Below are 13692 nucleotides of genomic sequence, written 5' to 3'. Positions count from 1 at the left end.
AAGGTAGCTATATGGTGTCTTTTAAATGATTACACAATATTCACAGTACAAAGCAGTTATTGGACTCAGTCTGTGTGTGAAAGGTGAAGCAGGTTCTTACTATATAGATCAGGCTAGTCTTGGACTTCTCAGTCCTTTTCTCTCAGCCTCCTGAGTGCTGGGGTTACCAGTCTGCCCACTATATGCAATCAAATCTTTTTTCCCCCTTCCCTTTCTCTCCCTCCTCCTCCCTCCTGCCCTCCCTCTCTCCCTCTCCCTTCCTCCCCCTTTCTGTCCCCCCCTCTTCTCCTCCTCTCCCCCTTCTTTTTTGACGCTGATCCTGGGGTTTGAACTCAGGACTTCAGGACTTGGATGCTGTCCTTGAGCTATTTTGCTTTTTGGCAGTTAAGTCCTGAGACTCAGGACTTTTCTTCCAGGGCTGGCTTCTAACCTCACTCCTTAGGTCTCAGCCTCCTGAGTAGCTAGGATTACAGGTGTGAGGCAACAACTTCAGGCTCCTTTTTCTTTAAATGGACTTGTGCTAACAGCAGTGCAGTGCCTGAACCATCTTTGTACGTGCTTTTGAGCAGTTGCAATAAGTACTTAGAGTGATAAATTATTTTTAAAACGTTTGTAGAGACTACTTTTAAAAATTACTAACCTAAAAAGTGTGCAAATTCATTTTAAAATTCATTTTCTGAAAAGAAATTCATTTTAGCTTAATAAACAAAACAGCACTTTTGTATGCAAATTTATAATTTAGCCTTTAGTTGGACTGTTTTAAGTACCTATAAAGCTTTGTTTGTGTGTTGGTGCTTCTGGTTCAAGTAGTTAAACTGTATCTGTGTTAGAGTTAATTAAAATATGACAAAACATACACTTTCTGATTCCCAGTGACTTTTTCTAACTTGAAGCTTAATTGACAAAATATATAGAGAAGGTAAACAACTTGATGTGTTTATATACACACAGATTGAGAAATAACACTATACCCAAGCTAATTAATACGCCCAACTCACCTCATAGTCTTCTTTAAAAATGTATTATGTTGCTAAAATTGCCTTAAAAAGTATTCTTATGGAAGTGGAGATGTGGCTCAAGTAGTAGAACACCAGCCTTGAGTGGAAACAGCCAAGCAAGAGCTCAAGGTCTTGTGTTCAAGCACCTGTGCCAGCACAAAAGAATAAAAACTAAAACTCACTTCTTAATAAGGGAGGCTTTAAAAAATAAATTCTAGTTGTAGGCTTTTAAAAATTAAATTTTTAGGGGCTGGGAAGGTGGCTCAGTGGTAGAGTGTTTGCCTTGAATGCATGAGGCCCTGGGTTCGATTCCTCAGCACCACATAAGCAAAAAGGAAAAAAATTAAATTTTTAAAAAGACTTCTCTATTATTTGTATATAGAACTGGAGGTTAAATCTTTTTCTGATATATTTCTAGTATTTAAATTTTTAATAAGAGTAAAATTGGAATAGAACTACTGAACAATTTTTTCTTGTGACATCTACATTTTAAATAATTTTACCATAGTATGCATTTTTCCAACGATAGTATTCAACTATCATAATTAAGTTTATATAAATTGATTATCTCTTCTCATAAAAGAAAATTATGGAAACAAATCCATTTGTTCATCATCTATATCTGTCTGTTATTCATTTTTGATGCTAGGGTTCAAACCCAGGGCTTTGCACATAGTAGGCAAGTACTGTTACTACCATTGAGTCACAACTTTACTCACCAAATAAAAATTAGTTCCCCAAACATCTTTTTGTGTTGTAGGAATGAAGATGAATAACTGTTATTTGTGAGAAACAGGTATGAATTTATAGTATCCAGTTGCAAGAACAAATAAAATCTTGATTTAGAATAGTATAAACTCAAAGGCTTGACCAGCAGTTGTAATCTTTATGATCTTATTATAAATTCCAATGTAGGAATTTTCCATTTCTAAATTCATGAACATTAGTACTACAAAGAGGTTTTGTTGTAATAATTCTATAGATGTGCACACTGTACTTTGAAAAGTCCATCCACTCTATTGTATTCCTTTCACCTTCAGGATCTTTTTTAAAAAGAGTAAGTGTGGAATTCCAGAGTCAGAGAAACCTGTAGATTTAAACATTTCAGAGTTTCTCAAGATACTGTTCAGCTCTAGCTGAAGAGCAGTGCTTTTAGAGTTGAGTGTAACTTAGTAGGTACACATTTTATTTACACATTTATATATAGTTAATAAGGGCAACCTTTTCTTCCATTCTTTTTAGAAAACAAACTTCTTGAAGGTTTAAAACTTTTTTGGTACCAGTTCTGAGTCGTTGCACTTTTCACTTTTTATGCCAAGTCTGGGGCTCTATTACTTGAGCCACACTTCCACTTCCAGCTTTTTGCTGGTTATTTGGAAATAAAGAGTCTCATAGATTTGTTTACTTAGGTTGTCTTCCATAATCCTCAGATCGCAGCCTTCTGAGTAGCTAGGATTTACAGGCATGAGCCTTCAGCACATAGCTTGAAAGTGTGTGTGTGTGTGTGTGTGTGTGTGTGTGTGTGTGTGTGTGTGTGGTGTGCACGTGTATTTTGAAAGTGTGTGTGTGTGTGTGTGTGTGTGTGTGTGTTGTGTGCACGTGTATTTTGAAAGTGTGTGTGTGTGTGTGTGTGTGTGTGTGTGTGTGTGTGTGTGTGTGGTGTGCACGTGTATTTAAGTCCTGGGACTTAAACTCAAGGCTTGGAGTTGCTTTTGCTCAGTGCTCTACCACTTGATCACAGCACCACTTCCTGTTTTTTCTGAGTAGTTTTTTTGGAGATGAAAGTCCCCTGGACTTTTGTGTCCAGGCTGGCTTTGAACCATGATCCTCAGATTTCAGCCACCTGAGTAGTTAGGATTACAGGTGTGAGCCACCAGTGCCTGGCTTGAAAGTGTTTTTAAATGAATTATGCATACAACAGAAAATTTGGTAAAGAATGAAAAAAAAAACCCTCATTTTATGCATTTCCTGTTTCTATTAATATCTCCTTTGGACAGACTTGCTTGTAAGTTGGATCTACTCTTTTTAACCCTTCTAAATTAAAAGATAAAGGGACAAAAATAATTTTAAGTAATTTTGTCTAAATGAAAGTAATTTGGAGTACCTTTCTGTTTACTATAATGCACAAATACTTAAATTATGGTTAAGAAGCCAATGACAACATTTTAGTGGAAATGATTTTTTTTCATTTAGGAAATTATTGTCTTGAGTACCATCAGAGTCATTTTGAACTGAAATGACTACTTTTGCATTTAGATGATGCTTTACTGTATTATGGAAACATTTCATTCTGCATGGCCAGCTTCTTCATAATGTGTTACTAAGTTACGATATTAAGTTCTGACTTTTACCTCCTTAGTAGAACATTCAGTGAAATTTTTAAAAGATACGGTTTTAATGACTATTGGTGCTGGGAAAACTGGGTGGCCACATGCAGAAAACAAAAAGTGGACCCCAGCCTGTTATCATGCACTAATATCAACAAATTGGGTCACAACAAATTGGAGAGAGACTTGACAAATGGGACTACCTTAAAATAAAGTTTTTGCACAGCCAAAGATATAGCTACCAAACTAAAGAGATAGCCAACTAATTGGGAAAAAAAATTACCAGCAATATATCAGACGATATATCCATTATATCCAAGGAACTCAAGGAACTAATCCCTCCCAAATTTAACAAACCAATTACTAAATGGGCCAGAGAGCTAAAGAGAGACTTCTTAGAAGAAAAGATTAAAAATGGCAAGGAAATACATGAGGAAATGCTCATCAGCCCTGGCTGTAAAGGAAATGCAAATAAAAACAACCCTGAGATACCAGCTTACCCCAGTCAGAATGGTCCACATCCTAAATTCAGCCAAGGACAAATGCTGAAGGGGATGCAGAGAAAGAGCAACTCTATTGCATTGCTGGTGGGAATGTACATTAATACAACCACTTTGGAAAGCACTTCTGGTACCTCAGAAAGCCAAATATATATTTCCCTATGACCCAGCCACCATTCCTAGGCATCTACCCTGAGCAACAGGAACCAGGATACAAGGACACATGTGCCTCCATGTTCATTGCTGCACTGTTCACAGTAGCTAAGATATGGAAACAAAAGCCCAGATGCCCCACCACAGATGAATGGATCCAAAAATTATGGTACCTCTAGTCCATGAAATATTATGTAGCCATTAGAAAGGACAAAATAATGGCATTCACAGGGAAATGGATGGAACTAGAAAAAATCATTTTGAGTGCGGTAAGCCAAGAGCAGAGAGACAAATGGCACATGGTCTCCCTGACATGTGGATGTTAAATACAAAATGCAAGGAGGTATGACAAAGTTAACAGGACTCAAGAAACAAAAGACCTCCATTCAAATTGTTCTATCATTCTAAATGACTCCATGTTCTGAACCACATATATGGTAAATATATGTGCACATCCAAGGGAAGCTAGGAGGAGAGCACAGAATTGGAGGAAACAGGAAGATATACAACAGAGGGGCCCATCAGCTGCACTGGACATTAATAAAAACTAAGCAACTCAAGGGCAGCAATGGGAGGGAGGGAATGAGAGGGAAAGAGGCAAAAGATTACACTCAACAAAAGGAAAGAAATGTACATATCACCCAATGTGAAAGAAATAGTTGTATTGTTAAAGCTCATGGAATTCACAAACATTACAAACCATGATAATGACAATTTGCCTTGTGAAAGTTAAAAGTGTTTGTGACTTTAACTAAGTATCACTATCTTACAATACTGTGAAATTTGTGAAATTTATGTAATCATTTAATCTCAATTAAAATTATTTCAAAAAAAGATAAGGTTTTAAGCTAGGTGCTGGTGGCTTATGCCTATAATCCTAGCTACTCAGGACACAGATCTGAGGATCACAGTTGGAAGCCAGCCTGAACAGAAAAGTTTGTGAGACTCATCTTTAAACACCAAAAAAGCCAGATGTGAAGCTATGAGCACAAAAGCTCGACAGTGGCCTTAAGTTCAAGCCCCAGGACACACACACACACACACACACACACACACACACACACACACACACACACACACACACACACACACACACACACACACACACACACACACACACACACACACACACACACACACACACACACACACACACACACCCATTTACATGGCAACTCAAGATGTACAAAACTCAAGGATTTTCCAGAATTAGCTTTACTAGATGAGGTTCTTGTTTGTTGCTTATTTTGGCCTTGAATAAATTTTGTAGCCCAGTTTGTGTAATGAATACTCATCAATGAGTCTTGGCTTTGGGTGCTGCAAAACAGTTCTACATTGCATAAATAAATATAAATATATATGTATATATATTCACAATACATAAATATATCTATGTGTGTGCGTGTATATATATATATATATATATATATATATATATATATATATATATATATATATATGTAGTGACTTCAGAAAGGATGGTGAGGTTCCTAAGTATTTTTTAATGGCTTGATAGCTTATAAGGAAGATATTAAAAAAAACCCACCTCATTTACAATGAACTTTTAGTTTACAATGAAAAATAATTAGGGTAGGAGATATTTGTTGAGTGCTTTTTATTAATTATTCAGGTAGTATACTTTTTTAGTCTTCACTTCCACAGTAAGTACCTATAGTGATATTGTTGGGGTTGTATAAGTGTGTAACTTGAAAGAAATTTTTCCAAAATACTTAACCCTACTGTATAACTACTAGTATATGCAATCTAGATGCTCTACTTTGTCATCAGCATTTGGCATAGTGAGTCTTCCTAAATTTAGCTTTCATGGTAAGTATATAGAAGTATATTTTTATTTTATTATTTTTTCTTTTTTTGTCAAATACTCTTGCTAAAGTGTTCAGGATTTCTTTTTTAATTTCATGTTTACCTTATTATTTTAAGATTCCTTTATAGTGTTGGTAGATATCCTTCATCAAATGTGCTTTATATCTTTTTTTCTCTGTCTTTTTTCCTTAATAGTATATTTCATAGTTAATACTTCTTAGTACTTTAAAAAATGTAATTCAAGGTCACAAATTTTTTTTAAATTTTTATTGTGAAAATACTGTACAGAGGGGTTAGGTCACAAAAATTTTTACTGTCTTTTTTGCCTGGAAGTTTTTTTTATTATGTTTATTATAATTTTGAATAAATTTTTTTGTAGGGGAAAAGCCAAGTGTCTTTTCTTTACATATGAATATACTGTAGGCCAACAACATTTGTGAGATTATTCTTTTCCCTTTATTGAGAATTAGCCAATTAACCAATCAATTAAGTGAATTTCTCTGCCACATTTTATTGGTGTGAGTTGTCTCTACTTGTGCCAGTACTCCTAGGTCCTTTTTTTCCGAAAATGCTTTGGCTATTCTGGGTCCCTCCCATGTCCTTATTAAATTTATAAACAACTCATCCTTTTGCCAAAAAAAAGAGAACTTGTTGTAATATTGAATCTTTCAAACTTGATTCTATGTTTAGATTTTTTTTGATTCATAATTAGATAGATCCCTTTTAACCAATTTAGTTGATACTTTAAAATCTTAATGTCTAATATGTTGTGGGTATACAGACATATAATTAATCTTTTTTATTTTTATTTTTTAATTTTAATTTTATTGTCAAGGTGATGTACAGAGAGGTTACTGAGCACATTTCTTGTTTAACTTGTTACCCTCTTCCTCATTTTTCCCCTTTCTGTCCGCCCCGAATGAACTTTTTGTATTGAACTTACAATCCTAGAATCTCACTTAAACTTAATTTTTTGCACATTTCTGCTGTTTTATGTAGATGACCATATCACTGTATATTAAGATGTTTTGTTCCTTTCTACCTGCATTCTTTTTGTTGTTGTTATTTTGGTTATTTGCACTGGGCAGGAATCAGTAGAATCTTGAATGGACGTAGTAAGAGTAGACATTCTTGCCTCAGTTCTGATTTTAAATGCAAAAGATTGTTGTCCACTATTAAGTATGCTGTTGGCTGTAGGTTTTTGCAAGTACCCTTTTTCAAATTTTGAGAGGTGTATCATGACAGATGGTTGCTTAAAAAAAATTTTTTTTTTATTTGCTGGTCCTGGAACTTGAACTCAGGGCCTGGACCTGGTCCTTGAGCCTCTTTGTGCTCAAGGCTAGCGCTCTACCACTTGAGCCACAGCACCACTTCCAGCCTTTTCTGTTTATGTGGTACTGAGTAATCAAACATAGGGCTTCATGTATGCTAGGCAAACACTCGTATCACTATGCCACATTTCCAGCCCCAACGGTTGACTTTTTGTCAACAGATCTCTATTTTTCCCCTGCAGTTATTGAAGATTTTCTGGTTTTTCTTTTCACGGACTCTGTTAATATTGTATATTAACATATGAATTGATTTTTGAATGTTGAATCAACATTCTGTTCCTGGGAGAAATGTCACTAGACATTGTAAACTATTCTTTATGCATTGCTGACTTCAACTAGTAAGACATTTGTGTGAGCATTCATAAATGATGTCAGTCTACAGTTTTTTTGGTAATAATTGCTCTTGATTTTGCTATCAGGATAATGTCTTCATGAATGAGTTGGAATATGGTCTTTTTTTTTTTCCTGAAGTTTGTGTAGGCTTGAAATATTTTTTCCCTTAACTGTTTGATAGCTGTCATCATTCAAGCATCTGAACTATGAGTTTTCTTTGTGGAAAGTTCTTGTTGTTACTACTTTTTTTTTTTAAAAAAACTTTTATGTTGAATTAATTGTAGATTCATGTGAAATGGTAAGAAATAATACAGAGATACCATGTGCCTTTCAACCAGTCTTCCAATGGTAACATCTTTCAGGAAATTGACAGAGCTAGAACCTCATTCAGATTTCACAGTGTTAGGTGGATTTGTTTGTATTTGTGTGTATTTAGTTGCAAGCAGCTTAACATAATTAACATTAATTTTAGTAGATAGGTGTTGATTTTAGTATATTAATTTTGATAGCTTAATGAGGTAAAAATATAGGATAGTTCTAGTTGAATTTTTGTGTGTGTTATACTGAGGTTTGAATTCTAGTCCTCATGCTTGTTAGGCAGGCATTCTAATTATTGAGCCACAACTCAACTCTTAAGGAATCAAGAATCCTTTTGGTACTATTTTACAGCCAAAGTCACATCCTTTCCTCTCATTTCCCATGGGTCTGGCAACCTGAAGTCTGTTTTCTATCTGTATACTTTTGTTATTTTAAGAATGTTATATAAGCTGGGAATAGTGGCACATGCTTGTCCCAATTACTTGGGATGCTGAGGCAGCAGGATCACTTGAGCTTAGAACTTTGAGATTACCGTGGACCCTTCCCCCTTTCCCCCCAAAAGAAGAAGCTATGTAGACACATATGTATATAATCTTAGAATGATAGTGTATAACTTTTATCCCTTGTTTTTGTGCCTGGGCACTGTCCATGAGATTTTTTTTCCTCAAAGCTAACACTCTACCAGAAGAAGAGCTCTATTTCTGGCTTTTTTGATAGTTAATTGAAGATAAAAGTCTCATGAACTTTTTTGCCCCGATTGGCTTTGAACTGTATGTAGCCTTTGTGAGATTAGATTTTTCACTCAGCATAATTCTTGAGATACATCAAGTTGTTCTATACATTAGTAGTTTACTTTTTGTTGTTAAGTAGTGGTCCATCGCATGGATATATGACTGTTCAGCTATTTACCTATTGGATATTTGAATTGTTTCAAGTTTTGGGCTAAGAATACAGTTGCTGCTAACATTTGTATAGGTTTTTAATGTGAATATTCATTTTCATTTTGCCTATGTTAGTAGCATCTTTTATAAGAAGCTGTCATGCTCCTTTTCCAGCAGCATTTTATATTCCTATCATGTAGATAATATGGTTTCTCTGTATCCTTTCCAGTTCTTGGTGTTACCAATGTTTTTGTTTTTAATTTAGCCATTTGGTACGTATGTACTGATGTGTCATTGGTTTTAATTTGCATTTTCCTAATGGATGATTATATTGATTTTTTTTTTTTTTTTTTGCCAGTTGTGGGGCCTGAACTTTTCAGCTCAAGGCTAGCACTCTACCACTTGAGCCACAGCGCCACTTTCAGCTTTTTATTTATTTATTTTTTTTGCTTATGTGGTGCTGAGGAATCGAGCCCCGGGCCTCATGCATGCAAGGCAAAAAAAAAAACACTCTACCACTGAGTCACTTTCCCAGCCCCAATATTGAATATTTTATATACTTACATTCTCAGTGAAATATCTCAGAGTTTTGTTGTTTTTTTTAACTTATTTTCTATTTAGACTTTCTCAACTTTTTGGTTTCAAGGATTGTGTATTTTAGGTGATGATCCTTTGTGAGATATGTGGCTCTCTTTGTAGCTTCTTTCATTCACATCATAGGGTCTTTTGTAGCACAAATTTGTTTTCCTTAAAATTTTATAGTTTTATCTAAGTTTTACTTGGTTTACTAAGTCCAAGATCTGTTTTGGCTTAATTTTTGTATGAGGCATGAGGTTTACTTGAAGTTCATTTTTGTATCTGTGAGTGTATGCAACTGGAAGTGGAGCTGTGGCTTAAAGTTCTGGAGTGCTAGCCTTGAGCAAAAGAGCTCAGGGACAGCACCCAGGTCCTGAGTTCAAACCCCACAGTGGACAAAAAGAAATGTATATTTGTACCTTTGTTAATCAACTGGGCATATGTATGTGGACTTAGTTCTGAGTTTTCTGTTCTTTTTATTTGATCTCTATATCTATCCCTCAGCAAATACCATGCTTTCTTGTTTCTGAAGCTATATGGTATACTTTAACATGAAGGTATAGTGATTTCTCCCACTTTTTCCTCTCCCTCAATAGCTCTAGGTCCTATGCATTTTTATGTAAATTTTAAGAAAATCTGTCCATGTCTTCAAATATATTCCTGGAATTTTGATAGGTATCGATGGACTCTTTTAAAAGTCAGCTTCCAACTCATGAAAATGATATGTTGCTCCATTTATTTACTGTCATTGATTTCTGTCATCACCATATTGTAATTATCCAGATGCAAATTCTTAGCATAGTTCTTTAAATATATACTGAAATACTTAGTTTTCTTGGGAGCAGTTGTAAGTAATATTGTATTAAAGTTCAATTTCCATATGGTTGTTAGTATGTAAAAGTGTGATTGCATTTTGTGTGTTGATCATGTATCCTTTGATATTGCTTAACTTCCATATTAGTACAAGGAGTTTTTTTGAGTATGCTCCTGAGGATTTTGTACATAAGACAATTATGCCATCTTCCTATAGGAAGTTTTATTTTTTCCTATCTAATTTCTATTTTGTTTTTTTTTCTTGAGTTGTCTAAATCTTGTAGAACTCTACTTAGTAATAGTAGTAAGAGTAGGTATCCTGTTTTGTTTCTGATTCTGTATTTTACCCTAAATATGGTATGAGCTGTAATTTTTTAATACATATTTTTATTGTAAAGATGCTGTGCAGAGAGGTTACAGTTACATGAAAAGCTGTAGTTTTTGTTTGTGTTTTCCTAATAGGTGCTCTTTATTAGGAGGAGAAAATTTTCCTCCATGACAAATTTGCTGAGTCTATCAAAGAACCACTGACCATGTACCAGTGGCTCATGCTTGTAATCCTAGCTACTCAGGAGGCTGACAGTTTTGAAGCCAGCCTAGGCAAATCAATGGGAGACACTGATCTCTAAGTAGCCAGCAAAAAGTTGTAAATGGAGGTGTGACTCAAATGCCAGCTTTAACCGGAAAAAGCTAAGGGAGAGCTCCCTGAGCTTTGTTCAAGCCCTTGTGCTGGAGTGTACACATACAAAAAAGCAAAACACTGGAGGGTACATGCATACAATATACTTAAAGTTACAAGTATTTGCCCTTATAAAATTGTGGAAATTCACAGTATAGTCATTGTCAGATTGATGCTGGGGCTTGAACAGTCTTTTTCAGATTGATGCCGGGGGCTTGCTGTCCACAGGACAGGCAGTTGGGAAAGAACGTGAGCGTTGTGGGGTGAGGGAGATCGTAAGAGTAAGCTTGAACTCATCAGTACAAGTTGGATCTCCTGAAGTTATAAACTTGTCAGTTCTTAATGTCTCCACCTAATTAATGTGTGTTCTATAGGAAAAGGTGGTGCTGTATACCATAGACTTGTATACACAGTTGGTCTAGTATTTAAAGAAGCCAAGGAAAGATTCATGAGAAAAAGGGATAGTTATAGGCCTAGTTGCTACCCATTAAATAATGAGAGGCAGCATATAAGCAATAATGTTTATGAACTACATAAATCTCCTCCAGTTTTCTGAGTACGTTTAAAACCTAGTATGGAGGTTTCACTTTTATGCTCAGGCTGTGTGCAGAATTGACTGTTTCTTTCTAAGAAGAAGCATGCAGTGAAGGAATTGTGGAAATAGTTTAGATTAGCTGAGTTAAGACATTTTTAGCCATGCTGCTTAGTCTTGCTTGCTTTTCAAGGGAAGGTGGGAATGGGGAGATTTCCTGCCACTTCCTGCCTGGTGTTGGTTGGCTCATGCTATCATCCTAGCTACTCAGGAGGCAGAGATCTGAGAATCACAGTTTGAAGCTGGCCCTCACCCAGAAGGTGGAGAGACTATCTCCAAATAAACAGAAGAATGCCAGATACACTGCAGACACTTCAGTTTAGTTCTACTTCCTATATATGTACAGATTAACTTAATATTGTCTGAATAGAGAGATTTTTTTCTGCATATGACTTTATTAAAGGAGTTGACATAACTGACTAAGGGAAAAGAACAAGGCTGTTGATACTGAAAAGCAGAGTTAGGAAAGCACTTTTAACAAATTTTTTATTTCATGTGACATGATTTTTCATTTAAGCTACTTTAATGCCAACCTTCCCCGGGTTTTCTACTTCAGTGTCACTTTTTTTCCTGTTAGTTGGTCCTCTCAGTCCATTTAGGTTGTTGTAACAAAATTGCTTAGGCTGGGAAGTTTACAAATAACAGAAACTTAAAGGCTTAGATGGTAGTTCATTGGTAAAGCAGTTGCTAGTGTGTGCAAAGACTTGTGGTAGGAAGCCACCATCCATATTGCACATGTCTAATTGTTGGAGGAGAATTCACTTTAGCTCTTTTTTATTTTTTGCACATTTCTTGAACTGAGACACTTATCTGCCTTGTTCTAGATTATCTTTTCAGTGTTTTTTGTAATGGACAGATAAAAGTAAAATGCAAATAAAAATACAATATGCAATGTTGTAAATAATAAACCATTTGGAGCAGTGGGCAAATTTTGCTGTCTAATACACTAAAGATAATTCATTTCTGGACAAAAGTCAGGCAAACTTGCTTGATAAAAGTTTTGAATTCTTTCAGATTAGCATAGCTCAACTGTGATTCCAGTTCTTTTACAAGTACAATATTGACACAGGCCTCTCTGAGAACTGAGACATGAAACTTGGGAGACAAAGATAACCAATGTGTATCAGAAGCTCATGCTGCTTTCTGAGTATAAAACCCATTGTCTCTAATACAGGTGTTTTATGGTTGTCTGCCATCATTTAAGAAATGATGGAAGGCTAATTGGTTATCTTGCAAATAGGTCAGTTTTTTTTACAGTTTTTAATAGCATTCAGAAATGAGGTTATGTTTATTTTAATTTGTGAGTTTTTAGCTTTTTAACTTACAGTTCTTATTTTGTGGTCCTTTCAGCTTCAAGCATACTTTATAGGATATCTAGTTGACATGGTTTTTATTTCAAAAGTCACATACAAAAATGTTATTCAGTAACTATTTAACTGTAGCGTGTCTTACTGTTATGTTTATAGGCATTTTATATCCTGAGTTCTTGCTAAAATAACTCACTATTTTCTATTCTCTTGTGATCTACCACCATTTTTTTTGGTCCAATATGGCTAGGAAAGGTTTTCAAAACATATTTAAGCAATTTTTGGAAAAAAGTGTTTGTAGGATTTTAGTAAGTTCTGATTGCTATCATATTGTTAATTCATTTGAACACCATGATTTTGGGGGAGAATGCAGTGTGTGTGTGTGTGTGTGTGTGTGTGTGTGTGTGTGTGTGTGTGTGTGTGTGTGTGTGTGTGTGTGTGTGTGTGTGTGTGTGTGTGTTTGTGTGTGTGTGCACGCGCGCGCGCTCACTCGCATGTGTGCACATGTGTGTGAATGTGCATTTTAACTAACTCACTCAGTAGGATTACCTACCTTGCCTTTACCCAACAAGATTTTTTTCCTGTTTTCTATCATTTGCATCTTTTAAGCTGAAAATCAGATAAAGAACAATATTGTTAAACATGATGAAAATGCCTGAGCCAGGAGGATTGTAGGTTGGAAGTTAGGGTTATAGCCTTACACTTCCCACCCCAACCAAATGAAAACAACAAAAAGAGAACAACACAGTTTATGAAAACATTCTGTTGAGTTTCTATAGGTGTTTTATTCCAATTTAAGAATAATAGAACATCTTCTTAATAATGTTTAACCTCTATATTCTTTACCTATTACCTGTTATAAATAAGAAGGAAATAAAGCAAATTGGCTTTGAGAGGATCTTGATCTTTATATTGAAAAGAAAGAACATAATAGTTAACTTGTTCTTTGTGATAGAAAGCAGTCATCTATTTATTATTAGAACTCAATAGATTATTTGTTTAATTAGTGCTCATCATGAATTCAGCTGCCTTTCATTACAGTTTCTGATAAACATTTTCT

General features: G+C 35.2%; 1 protein-coding gene across 7 annotated transcripts in view; it reads left to right on the top strand.

Moving 5' to 3' along the window:
* Dcaf6 (DDB1 and CUL4 associated factor 6) overlaps positions 1 to 13692 on the top strand; it is a 116878-nt gene that overhangs the window by 1795 nt on the left and 101391 nt on the right. The window lies entirely within an intron of this gene.

Source organism: Dipodomys merriami, unplaced genomic scaffold (genome assembly GCF_024711535.1).
Source record: "Dipodomys merriami isolate MVZ:Mamm:240054 unplaced genomic scaffold, mDipMer1.0.p SCAF_24, whole genome shotgun sequence".
NCBI lineage: Eukaryota > Metazoa > Chordata > Mammalia > Rodentia > Heteromyidae > Dipodomys > Dipodomys merriami.
Note: the sequence above shows the minus strand (reverse complement) of the source record. Positions and strands in the feature narration are given on the sequence as shown.